At 41.5% G+C, this 16907-nt stretch overlaps 1 protein-coding gene across 5 annotated transcripts in view; it reads right to left on the bottom strand.

The window, feature by feature from the left end:
- The window catches only part of LOC136877479 (protein nessun dorma), a 206844-nt gene that overhangs the window by 10510 nt on the left and 179427 nt on the right, over positions 1 to 16907 (bottom strand). The window lies entirely within an intron of this gene.

The raw sequence follows: 16907 nt of genomic DNA, 5'->3' as shown, positions 1-16907 counted from the left end.
CGATCGTTCAGAAATATTTTAAGTATGTCAGATTCGGAGTATGGTGACGTCATCCTTCATGCAGACGTAAGGTGGTTTAGCAGGGGGAAAACACTCGAACGGTTTTGCTGCCTGTTGGATGAGATAAGAGACTTTATAAAATCATCTCCTGGGAAATATTATCACGAACTTGATGATATATCTTTGCTAATCGAATTAGCATTCTTGGCAGACATCACCTCAAAATTAAACGAGTTAAATCTCGAATTGCAAGGAAAAGATCATAATATTTCAGGTATGATAAGTATTGTCAATGCATTTGAAAAGAAACTTAAGGTATGGATTGTCCATTTAAATAGAAATTCCCTTTCAAATTTTCCAAATTTGAAATCTATGGCAGATACAGTAAATGGCAGCAAGCGTGATTTTTCATCTCTTGCTAAATATCTTGAAACTCATGGGTCCGAATTTGGTAGCAGATTTAGTCAGTTTTCAATGCATGAACCAGTGATCATGTTTGTCAATAATCCCTTCGCTTCTGTGGACGTTTGTGAGCTTGGAGGGAGGGTGTGTGAAATATTCGAAAATTATAATCCTGAAGAAGTAGAAATGGAAATTTTAAGCCTTCAGTCAGACCTTTCTTTGAAATCCTCCTACAGAACATGTGGCAATTTCTGGACTCTGGTGGATGGTAAAAAATATCCCATTACCTGCAGTGTTGCTCTGAAGATGCAATATTGTTTTGGTTCAACCTATCTTTGTGAAGTCGCATTTTCGACAATGAACATAATAAAAAACAAATACTGATCCTGCCTGACAGACTCACACCTGAATGATGCGTTAAGAGCAGCCTGTTCCAGTTACACACCAGACTTTCCTCAAATTGGAGCGAGCATGCAGTGCCAGATTTCATATTAATTATGTGAGTAAATATATTTTCATATAATTTTTAATTCTAGACTTATTATTATTATTATTATTATTATTATTATAGTCGTTCTAGTACCGATAACAGTAGTCGAATTAGTAGAATCGTACCTGGCGCCCGCATATCCTTAGTTATCATTTGAATGTGCTCACGTAGAAACGAACGTTGGACAGCCCTGACATACACCATTTCATTTCATTTGATAAGATAATCAGCTATGTGGGAAACGATATAGAAAGGAATGCGATTGTAGTGGGTGATCTCAATTTACCAAATGTCAATTGGGAATGTAATGTGAACAACAGGAAGCATGACCAACAAATGGCAAATAAGTTAATATGGGAAGGAGAGCTGATTCAGAAAGTGATGGAACCAACTAGAGGGAAGAATATTCTGGATGTGGTGCTGGTAAAACCAGATGAGCTCTATATAGAAACCGAAGTAATAGATGGTATTAGTGATCAGAAAGCTGATTTTTGTCGTAATTAAAAATAAATGTGATAGAAAGGAAGGTCTTCAAAGTAGGACTATTAGGCAGTAGCGTATGACTAATAAAACAGGCATGAGGGAGTTTTTAAAACGTAACTATGATTGGTGGAAAACGGTAAATAAAAATGTAAACAGACTCTGGGATGGGTTTAAAGCATTTATTGGGGAATGTGAAAATAAGTTTGTACCTTTAAAGGCGGTAAGGAATGGTAAAGATCCATTATATTATAACAGAAAAGTAAAGAGACTAAGAAGGAGGTGCAGACTGGAAAGAAATAGCTGTGGAAGTAAGGAGAAATTGAAGGAACTTACTAGGAAATTGAATCTAGCAAAGAAGTCAGCTAAGGATAACATGATGGCAAGCATAATTGGCAGTCATACAATTTTTTGTGAAAAATGGAAGGGTACGTACAGGTACTTTAAGGCAGAAACAGGTTCCAAAGAGGACATTCCAGGAATCGTTAATGAATAAAGGTAGTGTGTATGCAAGAATCTTCAAAAGGCAGAAGTACTCAGTCAGCAGTATGTAAAGATTGTTGGTTCAAGGATAATGTCAAGATGGAGAACGTGACTAATACTAAAGAAGTATTAAAATTTACCTATGATAACAACAACATGTACAATAAGATACAAAAGTTGAAAGCTAGAAAAGCAGCTGGAATTGACAAGGTTTCGGGGGACATACTAAAGAAAATGGGTTGGGATATAGTACCATATCTGAAGTACTTATTTGATTATTGTTTGCATGAAGGAGCTATACCAAATGAATGGAGAGTTACTATAGTAGCCTCTGTGTATAAAGGAAAGGGTGATAAACATAAAGCTGAAAATTACAGGCCAGTCAGTTTGACATGCATTACTTGTAAGCTTTGAGAAATCATTCTTTCAGATTATATTAGACTTGTTTGCAAAATTAATAAATGGTGGGAAAGGTTATTCCACTGAAGCTCAACTTGTAGGATTCCAGCAAGATATAGCAGATATCTTGAATTCAGGAGGTCAAATGGTCTGAATCACGATTGACCTATCTAAGGCATTTAATAGGGTAGTCCATGGGAGACTACTGGCAAAAATTAGTGCAATTGTACTAGAAAAAAGAGTGACTGAATAGGTGGCTATATTTCTGGAGAGTGGAACTCAAGAGTGTTGGAGTGGGCGAAGCTTTGTCTGACCCTGTGTTTGCAGATGATGTTCTGTACAGAGTGATAGATGGGTTGCAGGATTGTGAGCAGCTGCGGTATGGCCTCGGTAGTGTTGTGAGATGAATGGTGGGCGGTGGTATGATGATGAACGGGCCTGGGGTTCGGGTTGTGAGTTTAATTAATGGGAGGCGTCCTCTCAGTTTTGGTTGCTGCGTTGAAGGGGTGAGGGTTCCTCTAGGTCAGGGATGGCGAACCTATGCCACGTGTGTCACTAGATGACACGCGAACACGATTTTGGTGGCACACCACATGCACATAACATTTTTATATAAATCTTGTATTATAGACTATAAATATCCCATGCAACGTACAGTCATACTGTTTCAGGTTTAAAAAATAAATACAAAAAAACCTAAATTCTACTTCCATTCGGAAGTGCATTATGGCAACACTGATAGGTCCAGAAGTCACTGATATAAATGTCAGATGCGGTCGGAGAGCCATTTGTTCGCCCACATCAGTCAATTAGTGAACTTTGGCTTGTGTGTGGTTGCCAGCAGCCAGTAATTATTCTTAGTGAATAACTGTTTGTTAATTTTAATTTTGTAAGACAATAATTGCCAAGAGATTATCCCAATTTCTAGATTTGGAGAAACTATCACACTTTATTTCAAAACCTCATATTGCACAAATGAATGATATTAAGGTCAATATTTTGTGTGTGGTTAGAAATTGATACTTTACAAATGGAGTTGACTGAATTTCAAGAAAGCAGTATATGGGTGGACAAATTCGTAGACTGGTGAAAATCGAGTGTGCTGTTGATGATGAATACTCTCTCCAGAAGCTGGAGAACTTAATACTTGAACAGTGGAACAGCCTTCTACAAATGTTTTCAGCCATAAAGAAACTTGCTACAGCGCTACTTACTTTGTTTGGGTAATCGCACGCCTGTGAGCAAATTTTTTCTACCGTCTTGGTTCAGACCTAAGTGATTCTTTTGTGTTATTGAAGACAACAAGTTACGAACCTAACAAATGACATGGCTACTAAGATTCAGCAAAAAGTTTCACACTAAAGTTGAGAACGATATTCCACTTCAAGTTCTTTTGCAATATTAATATTTTTTTATTTCTATATCTATTAATACTTAACTGTGTTACAATGAACGATTATTATATTTCTTTTTACAAATAATATTGGGTATTCTTAAACTAACATTCCGACCCATTAGCTGAATGGTCAGCATTGAGGCCTTCAGTTCAGAGGGTCCCGGATCCTCTTCCTGGCTGGGTCGGGGATTTTAATCGCCTCCGATTATTTCTTCTGGCCCGGGGACCGGGTGTTTGTGTTTGTCCCAACATTTTCCTCTTCATATTCAGACAACACACTACACTACCAACCACCACAGAAACACACAATAGTGATTACTCCCTCCATATAGGGTTGGCGTCAGGAAGGGCATCCGGCCGCAAAACAGGGTCACATCCACACGATTGACACAGTTCGCACCCGCGACCCTACAGATGTGGGAAAAGCCGTAATAAAAGAAGAAGAATAAGATTCTTAAAACTAACATAATAAAGTATTTTTGGGGATTGGCAAAATACGACCACGGAACTGGCAGTCAAATGTATTATTTTATAATACATGTGTAATAACATATTCATCATCATCATCATCATCATTTCCCTTTATCCAGCTGTAGCCAGGTAGCGGCAAATATGGTTCCTCTCCATTTTCTTCGGTCTTTCCACCACTCCTCCTCCAACACTGTGTCCCAGTCCAGGTTTCTTTCTATAATGCTGCGTTGGATGGTATCCTTCCATCTCAATCGTGGTCGCCCACGGCTTCTCCTTCCTTGGATTTGCATTTCCATCACCTTTTTTGGCATTCTTTCGTCGCTCATTCGCTTTATGTGCCCAAACCATCTTAGTCGGCTTTTCTCTATAGTAACATTCATTTTTTCCACTCCAATTTCTTCCCGGATTTTCTCATTCCTTATTTTGTCTCTTCTACTCTTCTGTATAATACTCCACAAGAACTTCATTTCGGCTGCCTGTATTCGACTCTCATCCTTCTTTGTCATTGTGCAAGTTTCTGCTCCGTAAGTTGTTATGGGTACGTAATACATCTTGTACATAGTATCCTTTGCTTCCGTTGGCACATCTTTGTCCCATAACATGTTTCTTACACTATGATAGAAACAACTTCCAGCTTGAATCCTTTTACTAATCTCAGCATCCAGTCGAGCATTCTCCATTAATTCACTCCCCAGGTATTTAAACGTTTCCACTACTTCCAGGGGCTTGTCTGCAAGTCTAATCTGACCTTTCCCTTCTTTCTCCCCTCTAGTCATAACAAGAGTTTTACTCTTTTCTACACATTTTCAATCCACATTCTTCGATCTTCCCATTCACCACATTCAACTCTTCTTGAACCTTCCTGTCGTCTTCTCCCCAAATCACAATATCATCTGCAAATAACATCATGTTCATTTCTCTTCCTCCATATGCTGCTTTTGCTGTTCTCATGATGTCATCCATTACTATTGTAAACAGGATTGGTGATAGAACACTTACCTGTCTCAGCCCACTAGTTATTTTGAAACAACTTGTCCTGCCAACTTGTGTTTGCACGCAACTGCAACATTCCTTATACAATGCCATGATCATTTTTATTAATCCCTGTCCAATTCCTTTTTGCACCAGACTGTTGCAAACTTTCGTCCTGGGGACACTTCATATGCCTTTTCATTGTCAATAAATGTCATCACCATATCATTCCCGTACTCCCAATGCTTTTCCATTAGTTGTCTCATAATGAAAATGGGCTCTATTGTTGACCTTCCACTTCTGAAACCAAACTGATTTTCCTGTATCTGATTCTCAACCCTCAGCCTTATTCTACTTTTCAGTATCCTTTACATTATCTTAGCAACATGGGATATTAGAGTAATTCCCCTGTAGTTCTTCAAAACTTTCTTATCACCTTTCTTGAAAACTGGGATGATTATTCCTTTTTGCCAATCCTCAGGGACCTCATTCTCCCAGACATTCCTGAGAACCCGATATGTCCACTGCAGGCCTACAGCTCCAGCTGCCTTTCTCATCTCCAGTGAAATTTCATCTATTCCAGCAGTTTTTCCATTCTTTATCTTTCTTACTGCCATTTCAATTTCATTCATTGTAATTTCTTTATCCATTTCTTCATCAACTAATTGCCTTTCCTGGTCGTCCATTGAATGACTCATCCGTTCTTATGTTCAGCAGCTTCTGAAAATACTCTCTCCATCTATTTCTTATTTCTTCTGGCTTTGTTGAAATTATGCCACCTTCATCCTTCACAAATCTGGTGTTTACTTGATCTCTCTTTTTGTTTCTTAAGATACCATACAGTAATTTCTTGCTGCCCTGCATATCATCTCTCAATTTCTGTGTGAATAAGGCCCAGCTTTTCCTCTTTTCTTCCTCCACTACTTTCTTGGCCAAATTCTTTGCCTCCACATATTTTCTTCTACTTTCTTCAGTCTTAGATGTTTTCCATGCTTTCCATGCCATTTTCTTTTCCTTCACTTTAATCTTTACCCTATCATTCCACCAGTGTGTTTCTTTGTCTTTCACATTTCCTGATGTTCTACCACACACCTTTTCTGCACATCCAACCAGTGCTTCCTTAAATCTTTTCCATTCCTCTTCAAAATTCCCCACCTCTGTCCTGGGTACCAAGGGTATTATTTCCCTTTAAAATTCTTCTTGTGTGCTTTTCTCCTTCAACTTCCATACTTTAATTCTTTTCTCCCTTCTTAATTGGGTTTTTTCAATCTTTCCAACTTTCAATTTTCCTATCACAACTCTATGATCTCCACCAAAGGCTTCTTCAGGCATGGCTGTTACATCTACAAGGTTCTTCCGGTGTTCTTTCTCTATGATTATATAATCAATCATGGTCTTTGTTCGTCTGTCTCCCCAACCATACCTTGTAATCTTCTGACTGTTCTTCTTCCTAAAGCAGGTGTTTCCAACAATCATTTGATTCCTCATGCAAAAATCCACCAACAACTCGCCTTCTGGATTTACATTTCCATATCCAAAGGGCCCTACAACATCTTCCTTTCCTTGTCTTTCCATTCCAACTTGTGCATTTAGATCTCCCATCAATAGTACTTCCTTATCTTGTATCTGTCTTCCACTTCCTCTAAGAAGTCCTCTAGATGTTCATCTATGCAACCAGTTTATGGGGCATACAACTGAAATAGATCTTTCATGCCATTTTCAAACTGGAGTCTCATCATCATCATCTTCCTATCGCTGATGTACTTTGTATATTCCACATATTCTTGGATTTCTCTTCTAAGTATGATGGCCACTCCATTTTTGGCTTCAGGTCCTCCGCTGTAATACAGCCTGTATCCTTCTCTCAGAGGGATCTCCCCTGTACCCCTCTTCTTGGTCTCGCACAGTCCAAGTATGGCTATATCTTTCTCTATCATGAAGTCAACCAGTTCTTCTGTCTTTCCCGTCAGTGTCAGTACATTTACTGTTGCAATTTTGATGTAGTTTGGTGCTGGTTGCTCATTTTTCACAGTTCCCCCAGCACCTGAAGAGCTGCGTGTCACTTTTAGCAGGGGACGCTTTTCCGAGGCACCATATCTGCTTTGTCCATATAGGCTATTGTTATGATGGGCTCGCCACACCCAAAGGAATTTTATACCTACTGCCAGGTTCAAAATTAGGCCGCCCCTAACATGGAGACAGACGCCTTTCGTAGCCGCTCCTCTGGAGTACAGACGCTACGGGTATGCCCCTTGCGCCATCTCCGCCGTAGATGCCGTTGAGGTCTTCACTTGTAACCCTGAGCTGGGACCCATACCAGATATTACACACCGGGTTAGTGTGCTCTGGGACTCTCATAGGCAGGGGCGCCACTCCCTGAGTAGGGCTGCCTCCGAAGAGGGTCCCTACCTGCTACCTGTTGTAATAACGTATTATGAAGCATAATTTGGAATTATGGATAGAAGTCGGGGATGGGGAGGTGGAGGTGGGGGTTTGTAACCGTTCCAAAAAAAAAAAAAAACAAGTGGCACAGTAGACAGTTGAGAATAATAAACTATAATTAAAATGACACGCTGGTTGGAAAAGGTTCGCCATCGCTGCTCTAGGGTATCATTGTGGGTGCCTGGGTGTTGGTGTTGGGAGGGATCTTCATTGGGGTAATCACATGGATGCGATTGTGGATAGGGGCTGCAGATCTCTGTACATGGTTATGAGGGTGTTTGGGGGTTGTCGTGGGGATGTAAAGGAGAGGGTATGTGGGTCTCTGTTACTACCTCAACTAGAGTGTGGTTCCAGTGTGTGTACTGTCACCAGGATTGATTGATTCAAGAACTTGAGGGAGTCCGGGAAGGAGCAGCTCAATTTGTTCAGGGTGATTTCCGACAGGGGAGTGGCGTTGCAAAGGTGTTGCAGGGTTTGGGCTGGGAGAACTTGGGAGAGGGGAGACGACCTGCTTGACTGGGTGGCGTGTTCCGGGCTGTCGGTGGGGGAATGGCGTGAAGTGACATTGGTGGATGATTGCATTTGAGTGGTGTCTTCAAAAGTGGGAACAATCGCGGTATGACTATAGGGTTGGAATTCAAGGGGACAGATTGGGGCGGGTATTCGTTTATAGGAAGTGAAGTTGGGGGTTGGAGTGACTTGCTGGGGGAGATGTTCAATGGATTTCCAATTTCTTTGCGATCATTTGGGAGGAGGCTGGGAGAACAACAGACGGGGAGTCTGCCACCTGGGTGACTGTCCTGAGTGCAGATCGGTAGAGATTGATTACAATAGGTTAGTAGGAGAATAAGCTTGAGTGGAGCTTCCAAAAGTAGGAAAGGTTATAATATGAAAATAAAGTTGGAATTCAAGAGGAAAGATTGGGGCAAATATTCACTTAGAGGACAAGGAGTAAGGGATTGGACTAATTGATCAATTTGAACATTCAATAAATTTCCTAGTTCGTTGAAAATATTTAAGAAAAAGCTAGGTCAACAATTATATATAAATGTAAATATGAGGTCAAAAATTTTGAGAGAGAGAGGTGGGGGGATGTGGAATCGGAGGTGGGACTTTTTGCAGATGATGATGATGATGATGATCTGTATAGAGTGACAGATGGGTTGCAGGATTGTGAGCAGCTGTGGTGTGACCTCAGTAGTGTTGTGAGATGGATGGTGGGCGGTGGTATGATGATGGACGGGGGTTGGGGGGTCGGGTTGCGAGTTAAACTAATGGGAGGTATCGTCTCAGTTTTGGTTGCTGCGTTGATGGGGTGAGGGTTCCTTTTGGGTATCATTGTGGGTGCCCGGGTGTTGGTGTTGGGAGGGATCTTCATTGAGGTAATCACATGGATGTGATTGTGGATAGGGGTCGCAGATCTCTGCCCATGGTTATGAGGGTATTTGGGGGTTGTCGTGGGGATGTAAAGGAGAGGGCATGTGGGTCCCTGGTAGGACCTCAACCAGAGTGTGGTTCCAGTGTGTGGATCGTCACCAGGATGGGTTACAAGGAACCAAAGAGACCATGTGATTACAAACAACATGCAACAGTCATTATGAATATTAGGAGTTGCTGAGGTGCCAACAGTGATGCAGATGACTATCTAGTCAGGATAAAGTACACACAGAAATTTGGTATGATTAGATTTAAGCAGGGAAGAAAGATTTTTCAATTGGCTTTACGTCACACGAACACAGATACGTCTTATGGTGATGATGGGATAGCAAAGGGCTAGGACTGCGAAGGAAACAGTCATGGCCTTAATTATGGTACAGGTCCAGCATTTGCCTGATGTGAAAATAGGAAACCACAGAAAACTATGTTCAGGGCTGCTGACAGTGAGGTTCGAAACAATTATCCCCCTGAATGCAAGCTCACAGCTATTTCATTTTAGTACAGTATGTAAAGTTACCGTGATAAATTTGAATTATTTTAATTATATTCCCAGATCCAAATTTTGCATTATCAGCATCACCTGGCACCACAGTCCAGGATCTAGCATCTGTGAGTGGGTAGTTGCTACCATACAACAAGGAAATCTAACCACAAGGGATGCTGGACGATGCTACAGCATCACACGCAGTACAGCAATGTGCTGGATAAGATATTTTTGAGAACTGGGAGATGTAAGTCGATGTGCTGTATCAGGTCCGTGGTGGGTCTCAAACCAGAAACAGGGCGATCACAAAGATCAATTCGACCTTGTTCATGAATGCCATGCAGCTATGCCAGGCTATGCAAGTTTTCCCAGCAGCTTAAAGACAGCCTCGGCACCCGAACGAGGCAGGGTTACAATTCCAGAGAGCAGCTAACAAAAGCTAAATGATGAACAGAGGGTATATAGCCTTGCGTTTACTGAGGACAATGTACTACATGATTAGTCAAATATATTCTGTGACTAGACCACATTTTTCTCAGAGAGCAATGGGCTGGTATGTCTGTTTCGCCCTTTCAGTACCCAACACAATCCAGCATGCATGGCCGAGCACCGCTGCTCTGGCTGTGTATCTGTCGTGTGTTGGGGTTGGATAAGTTCTGGCAAGATAGGAATGTAGCACCAAACAGAGCAACAGCTTAACACCAGGCAGTATGTGCACATTTTAGTTCATCCTGCTGGTGTTATACAATTTCAGCACGGCCTGTCTCCAATCCACACACATCCTGATTAGTTCAGGAATGGTCTGCAAGGCAAGGTTAAGTCAAGCTTATTGACTGGCCTCCTTGTGGGGCAGACATGAATCCCATTGAGAACGTGGGGGCTGAGATGAAGAGAATAATGGTGGAGACCTGGCCTGATCTCATGCCAAACACAAATGATGCTCTCTGGGATGTTGTTAGTATGGGCTGGATTGAGGTGGCAGGTAATGAAAATACATATCAATTCCATGGCCACATGCCTGGAAGAGGTCATGCACAATGGCAATGCAGGTGTTAAAAAGGGAAGGGCAGAGCTGGGGTAGGGCTGTATATCAGGAATACCATTGCACGCAACATAGTTTCTGTCAGGCACGTAAACGAGCGAATGATTTGGATAGATTTGGCAGTTGGAGGAATTAGGACAAGAATTGTCTCAGTGTATTCACCATGTGAGGGTGCAGATGACGATGAAGTTGACAAGTTTTATGAAGCATTGAGTGACATCGTGGTCAGGGTCAACAGCAAGAATAGAATAGTGCTAATGGGCGATTTCGATGTGAGAGATGGAAATAGAACTGAAGGATATGAAAGGGTGATTGGTAAATATGGGGAAGATATGGAAGCTAACAGGAATGGGAAGCGTCTGCTGAACTTCCGTGCTAGTATGGGTTTAGCAGTTACGAATACATTCTTAAGCATAAGGCTACTCATCGCTACACATGGGAGGCTAGGGGTACCAGATCCATAATAGTCTATATCTTAACAGACTTCGAATTCAGGAAATATGTTAGGAATGTACAGGTTTTTCAGGGATTTTTCGATGATACAGACCACTATCTGATCTGTAGTGAACTAAGTATCTCTAGGCCTAGGATAGAGAAAGTGAAATTTGCCTGCAAACGAATATGGGTAGAAAATCTCTAGGACGAGGAAATTAAACAGGAGTACGTGGATATAATCAGTGAGAAGTTCTGAACAGTGGACAGTAAGCAGGTTCAGGATATAGAAAGAGAATGGGTGGCATACAGGGATGCTGTAGTAGAAACAGCAAGGGAATGCCTAGGAACAACTGTGTGTAAAGATGGGAAAAGGCGAACATCTTGGTGGAATGATGAAGTGAAAGCAGCTTGTAAACGTAAAAAGAAGCCTTATCAGAAATGGCTCCAAACAAGGGCTCACACAGAGAGAGAACTGTACATAGATGGAAGAAACAGAGCGAAACAAATAGTTGTTGAATCCAAAAAGAAGTTGTGGGAAAATTTTGGTAATAACCTGGAAAGGCTAGGTCAAGCAGCGGGGAAACCCTTCTGAACAGTAATAAAGAATCTTAGGAAGGGAGGAAAAAAGGAAAGGAACAGTGTTATGGGTAATTCAGGTGAATTCATAATAGACTCCAGGGAATCATTGGACAGGTGGAGGGAATATTTTTAAAATCTTCTCAACATAAAAGGAAATCTTCCTATAGGTGTCGCAAACTACCAAGCTCATGGGGAGGAGGAAAATGATGATGGTGAAATTACGCTCGAGGAAGTGGAAAAGACTGTAAATAAACTAAAGAAACTCTCCAGGATGAGGAAATTAGAAGTACATGGATGTAATCAGTGAGAAGTTCCGAACAGTGGACAGTAAGCAGGTTCAGGATATAGAAAGAGAATGGGTGGCAAACAGGGATAAATTTCCAATTTCTTTGAAATCATTTAAGGAAAGGCTAGGAAACATCAGATAGGGAATCTGCCACCTGGGCGACTGCGCTAAATGCAGATCAGCATTGATTGATTGATTGATTGATTGATTGATTGATTGATTGATTGTGCTCTTGCTGAGAGGACCACACAACAGCCCTTTCCAGGGTTACAAATAAGCCCACTCACTATCAATAATGGCATGGTAAAACAAGAAGTTGTGTGAAGTCAGTGTAGGAATAAAAATAAACAAATATTTTACCCTTCTGAGACTCGAACTCTTAACTCCTGAGGTGAGCAGCAGAATTTACAATTTAGCATACACAGCTACGACCTTGGCCGTCGAAGTCTGGATATTCAGAGGCACATCACAAATCTACAACATGACCGCCAGACAAAATATAGTGCATACATTACAACATTATGGCTAACATGGCCACTGGATGGATATATAATGTTCCAGACTGAGACAATGAGCTATGTTCTGTGGCTGCATCAGGACAACAAAATACTCGGCAAGGCCATGTTTCATGTACTATCTTCCTGCACTGTATGCATTGTGGTCAACCAAACCCTCCAGGGAATGCCCACTTTATTTATCGGCAAGTGTACATATTTAATGGGTTGTGTTAATAAAATAGATTTCCTTATCCTTCTTGGTTGAATATATAAACTTATTTTCATTTGCACTGCAATGAGACAAAAAAAAACCCCACTCTTCTACATGTTCTTGGCTCATGAGAGTAGGATCTCCTGAGGAAACTAGGAATCATCTAATCAGGAGCAAGATAGCATCAGCCAACACCATTAAAATCTTTTAATTCTATGAAGAAGTCCACTGCATTCTTCTTTTTCTTTAGAATCTGTCCTGTTGACTGCAGGGTCTGCTGTGTGGATTTGTTATCTCCATTTAGTTTGGTCTTGAGCCATATCTGGATGGAGATTTACAGCCCTCAGTTTATTGTGCACTGTATCGGCCCATCGCTGCCTTGGTAGTCCCTTGGGCCTCTTTCCAGCGACTTCCAATTTATACGCTGACCTTGCCAATGTTTTGTCCTCTGCATGCAACACATACCCGAACCAGCACAGACGGCTTTCCTGCATTTTCTTCTGGATCGGTGCAAAACCAAAACGTTCCCTAATAACATAATTTAAAATGTGATCCAGCCTCATAATGCCAGCTACCACCTAAGCATCTTCGTCTCCACGACGCTTGGTCAGTGTTCTATCTCCTTTGTAGCTGGCCAACACTCTGTGCCGTAGAGAGTGACAGGATGAATAACAGTCAGGTAGATCTTAGATTTCAGATGGTCCTTCATCTGACAGTTAGTGATGCGTGTTGACATTCGCCACTTCAGCTAGGCTGCGTGTATCCTTATGTTGACCTTGCCAGTAAGCTGGCCATCATCAGAAATTGTGGAGCCAAAGTACTTACATTTCTCTACTCGTGGTAGACCTTCACAATTAACATAGATGGTTCCAACTTCCCGAGTACCTAATGTCATGTATTGTGTCTCCTTTTTGTAGAGGGGCAGGCCTTATTACGCTAGTTGGTTGTTCCACTCCCAAGCTTATTCTCTGCAACCAATTTGACATCAGCATAGGAAAGTGCCCAGGCTTGTAGATGTCTGATGTAACTGTGTCCATCACAAGAATGAACAGCAGAAGTGATAACGCAGAGCCTTGGTGGACTCCTAAGTCATTGGACGCTTCTGACATAGCTTGAACATAACTCCTTGGTTCTACGTAGAACAACTGTACCCACTTAGCAAGGTGTTCTGGAATGCTATGTTCTCGTAGCGCTAACCGGATTACATCATGTGGTATCCAATCGAAGGTGTTCTCAAGGTGCAGGAAAGTGAGATGCAGCGACTTATTCTTTTCATGGGGTTTCTCAACTATCAGCCCTGCAAGATGGACTGCATCAGTTGTGCTACAAATTCAGCTTGGTTCATTGTAAGTTTAGCTATCTTGCGAATCCTTTTGATGAGAATACGTTCAAAGACCTCCATTGATTAGCTAAGAAGTCTAATCGGGCGGTAATTAGAGCATCCCAGCATTGAGAACACCAAAACTCGGCCGGAAAATCATCAGGGCCGGTGGCTTTACTTGGTTTCATTTCCTCAATTTCTTTCATTGGGCCTTCAACAGAAGAGGTGGTTGGGATTGGTGGTGGGGGAAATTCTTCGGTTAAAATTCTCTCGAAGTATCTTGCCAGCATTCCCTCACTTTCTTCCAGTTGACTAGTAGTTCACCTGTTCAGTCGATGGAGTAAAAATGTTGAATGTCTTCCATTTTGCGATGCCTTGATCTGACTAGCTGGTAAATGTCCTGCTCGCTTTCACACGTGTCAAGTTTTACATATAGATCTGCATAACAGTTTGCTTTTTTTGAGGCAATGGCCTTCACTTCACTATGGGCTGCATTCCAACCAAGATGGGCGTTTTATCTGTACAGCTGTTTCTTCTTGTACACAGCATTGCATCATTAACACCATCATTCCAAAGCCACGTATCTTTGTCAATACTTTGTTGTCCTGGTCTAATTGTTCCAAGAATAGAGCATGCAGCTTCATGAGCGGCGCCTTTAAATTTAGTCAGATCTCTTCACCTGGGGCAATTGGTGGCACTGTAATAACGTTGGCGTCCTCCTTGAGGCACCACCATTTGATTCTTTTTGGTCTAATTCTGGCAAAGTATTCAGCTCTTGGCGAATTTATCCACAGCTTACAGATGGCCGATGTTGCATCGCAATGGTTTCGTACGGAACAACTTTTGTGTCTAGAACATCTCTGAGGTTCAGTCGTGTCGCAAGGATGTAGTCAATACGAGTTGCATTGAGGCCACCATAGTACATGATTACACAAGTACCACGCTTTTTGAACCAGGTGTTTGTGATGATTAGATTGTGAGTTGGCTGTCGTTCTTCTCTCCATATCCACGTCTGCCATGGGCCGTGTGATCTTCTTCCCTCTGTCTGATGCATCCATTCACGGCAACGATAAGGTAATCTTCTGGTGGCACTTCAGCGGTCTTCTTGTCAAGCAGTGCCCAGAAGGCGTCTTTGGTTTCCGTGCTCAGGCCAGTTTGTGGAGGATAGGCATTGAAAAGATTGATTTCCATTCTATCTGCAGTATTGACGATTTTCATGAAGCGATCATTGTACTGTTGCACCTCACAGACAAAACCATCAAAATTTGCTGATATAACAATGCAAACACCATTAGTTGTTCTTTCGGTTCAATTGTGTATCAGTTTGTATCCACATCCAATGGCGCAAGACTTTTCTCTGCACTATCTTGTTTCCTGCACTGCACGTATGTCCATATCCCTTCTCTGAAGTGCTGTGGCTAATTTGCTACTTCGACCACAGTCCTGACGTTCAATGATGCGATACAAAATGTGGCGGCTCGCTTATTTAAACATCACCGCCTGTGCTACGGTAACCCCCCTGTATAAATTTCGCACTGACTGGGCCCTGCCAACGTGCGCTGCTTCCGGAGGATACCGTAAACTTGGTTCGATTCAACAAGACAAAATTTCTGTAAAGATGTGATGGTATGATTTTATGACTGACTTGTCATGGAGCATGTCGTGAAGCATGCTGATGGCAGGTACTTAGGCCGCTCCTGACATGGAGAAGAGGCTCCTTTGTTGTCGCTCCTCTTGAGAACAAAGGCTACGGTCCTTTCTGCATTAACTCCCAGAAAGACAGCATGTCTCATCTGCCAACTGCACTGTACCCATGGTCTCCATCTCTGTCAAATTGCCATTAAAGACTTTGTGTTTGGTCTGCGAGAGCTATTTTATTACGCTCAAGTCTGCTGGCAAGCCAGTGAGGACATCCCTATCCACTCACTGCATTGCAACCAATAGAAGTATTTGTACAGTTGTCATCCTGGGAATCAGTAGGAAAACGGGATCAGGCTTCATAATTGATCTCACAATTCAATTTGAAACTGGTTGACCAAGAAAAAGATATTTATGAGCCCATGGTGAATTATTTAAAACACATGTATAACCTAAAAAATGCTTCTGGTGGGTTACAGGAGAACAATCCCCAAATTCTTCTGAGATTTTTGTAGCTGCTTTGGTACAAGCAAACAAGTTGTTTAGGATGGAGGTCTGCTGGCACTGAAGGGCTCCCTTCAGATTTTAAGAAATAAATTTTACACTTCACACTAGTAGAATATCTAAACCACAGTGTATATATTTCCCCTGTGACCAGTATCAGGCCCTTAAATTAAGATTGTTTTGTATGGTATGCTTGTCATAATGGCAACCTATACTAGGAAAAAAAAAAAAATCTTTTCTCAAACTGAAAAAACCACATATTTTCCCTTTTGAAATGTTGTTCTACACGTACACAGCAAAACGAATTCAAATAGTGAAAAGCTGAGAAAATTGTGGTATGAAGAAGTGTGAAAAATTTCTTTTGCAGAACATTACGGCAAATGGACAACAAATGACTTCAAAATTACCGTAAATAGATTACAGAAAAGAAATAGGCTTGTCACAATTCCAAAACCACCAATGTCCAACACCTCAAAAACTTGTGGTCATGAACCACACACAGCCTCACCCAATTTTTTTACAACAAGAAAACCAGAACTCTACCAATGTAAAAATAAGGCCTATAAGGTGGACTATTTTCTAATTATGTCTGATATAGTGAAGTTACTATCACAAAAAAAGGCATGTTACCAGAAATAGAACTGAAATCCAACAAGTGAAATATTTCAAGTATTTCGGATAAATATTAATGGAGGATCTTCGATGCTGAACTGAAATCAGGAGTCATATTGTACCATTCTGTTAATTATAAGAATGGATATTTAACGCTGATAAAATAATGCGCAGCAGGACGCTAACTGCAAAGGCGTGATGCTATACCAAGCGCGGGAACTGAAGGGGATTCCCGAGGCAAGGCGTGGTCATGTGTGACGAAGAAAGAATATGCGAGGAAGAAAGAAAGAGAGATGGGATTTTGTCTGGGGGAGAGACCTGCCATC

Source organism: Anabrus simplex, chromosome 7, assembly GCF_040414725.1.
Source record: "Anabrus simplex isolate iqAnaSimp1 chromosome 7, ASM4041472v1, whole genome shotgun sequence".
In the NCBI taxonomy this organism is placed as follows: domain Eukaryota; kingdom Metazoa; phylum Arthropoda; class Insecta; order Orthoptera; family Tettigoniidae; genus Anabrus; species Anabrus simplex.
The sequence above is the reverse complement of the archived record's forward strand: the minus strand, read 5'-3'. Positions and strand labels throughout refer to the sequence as shown.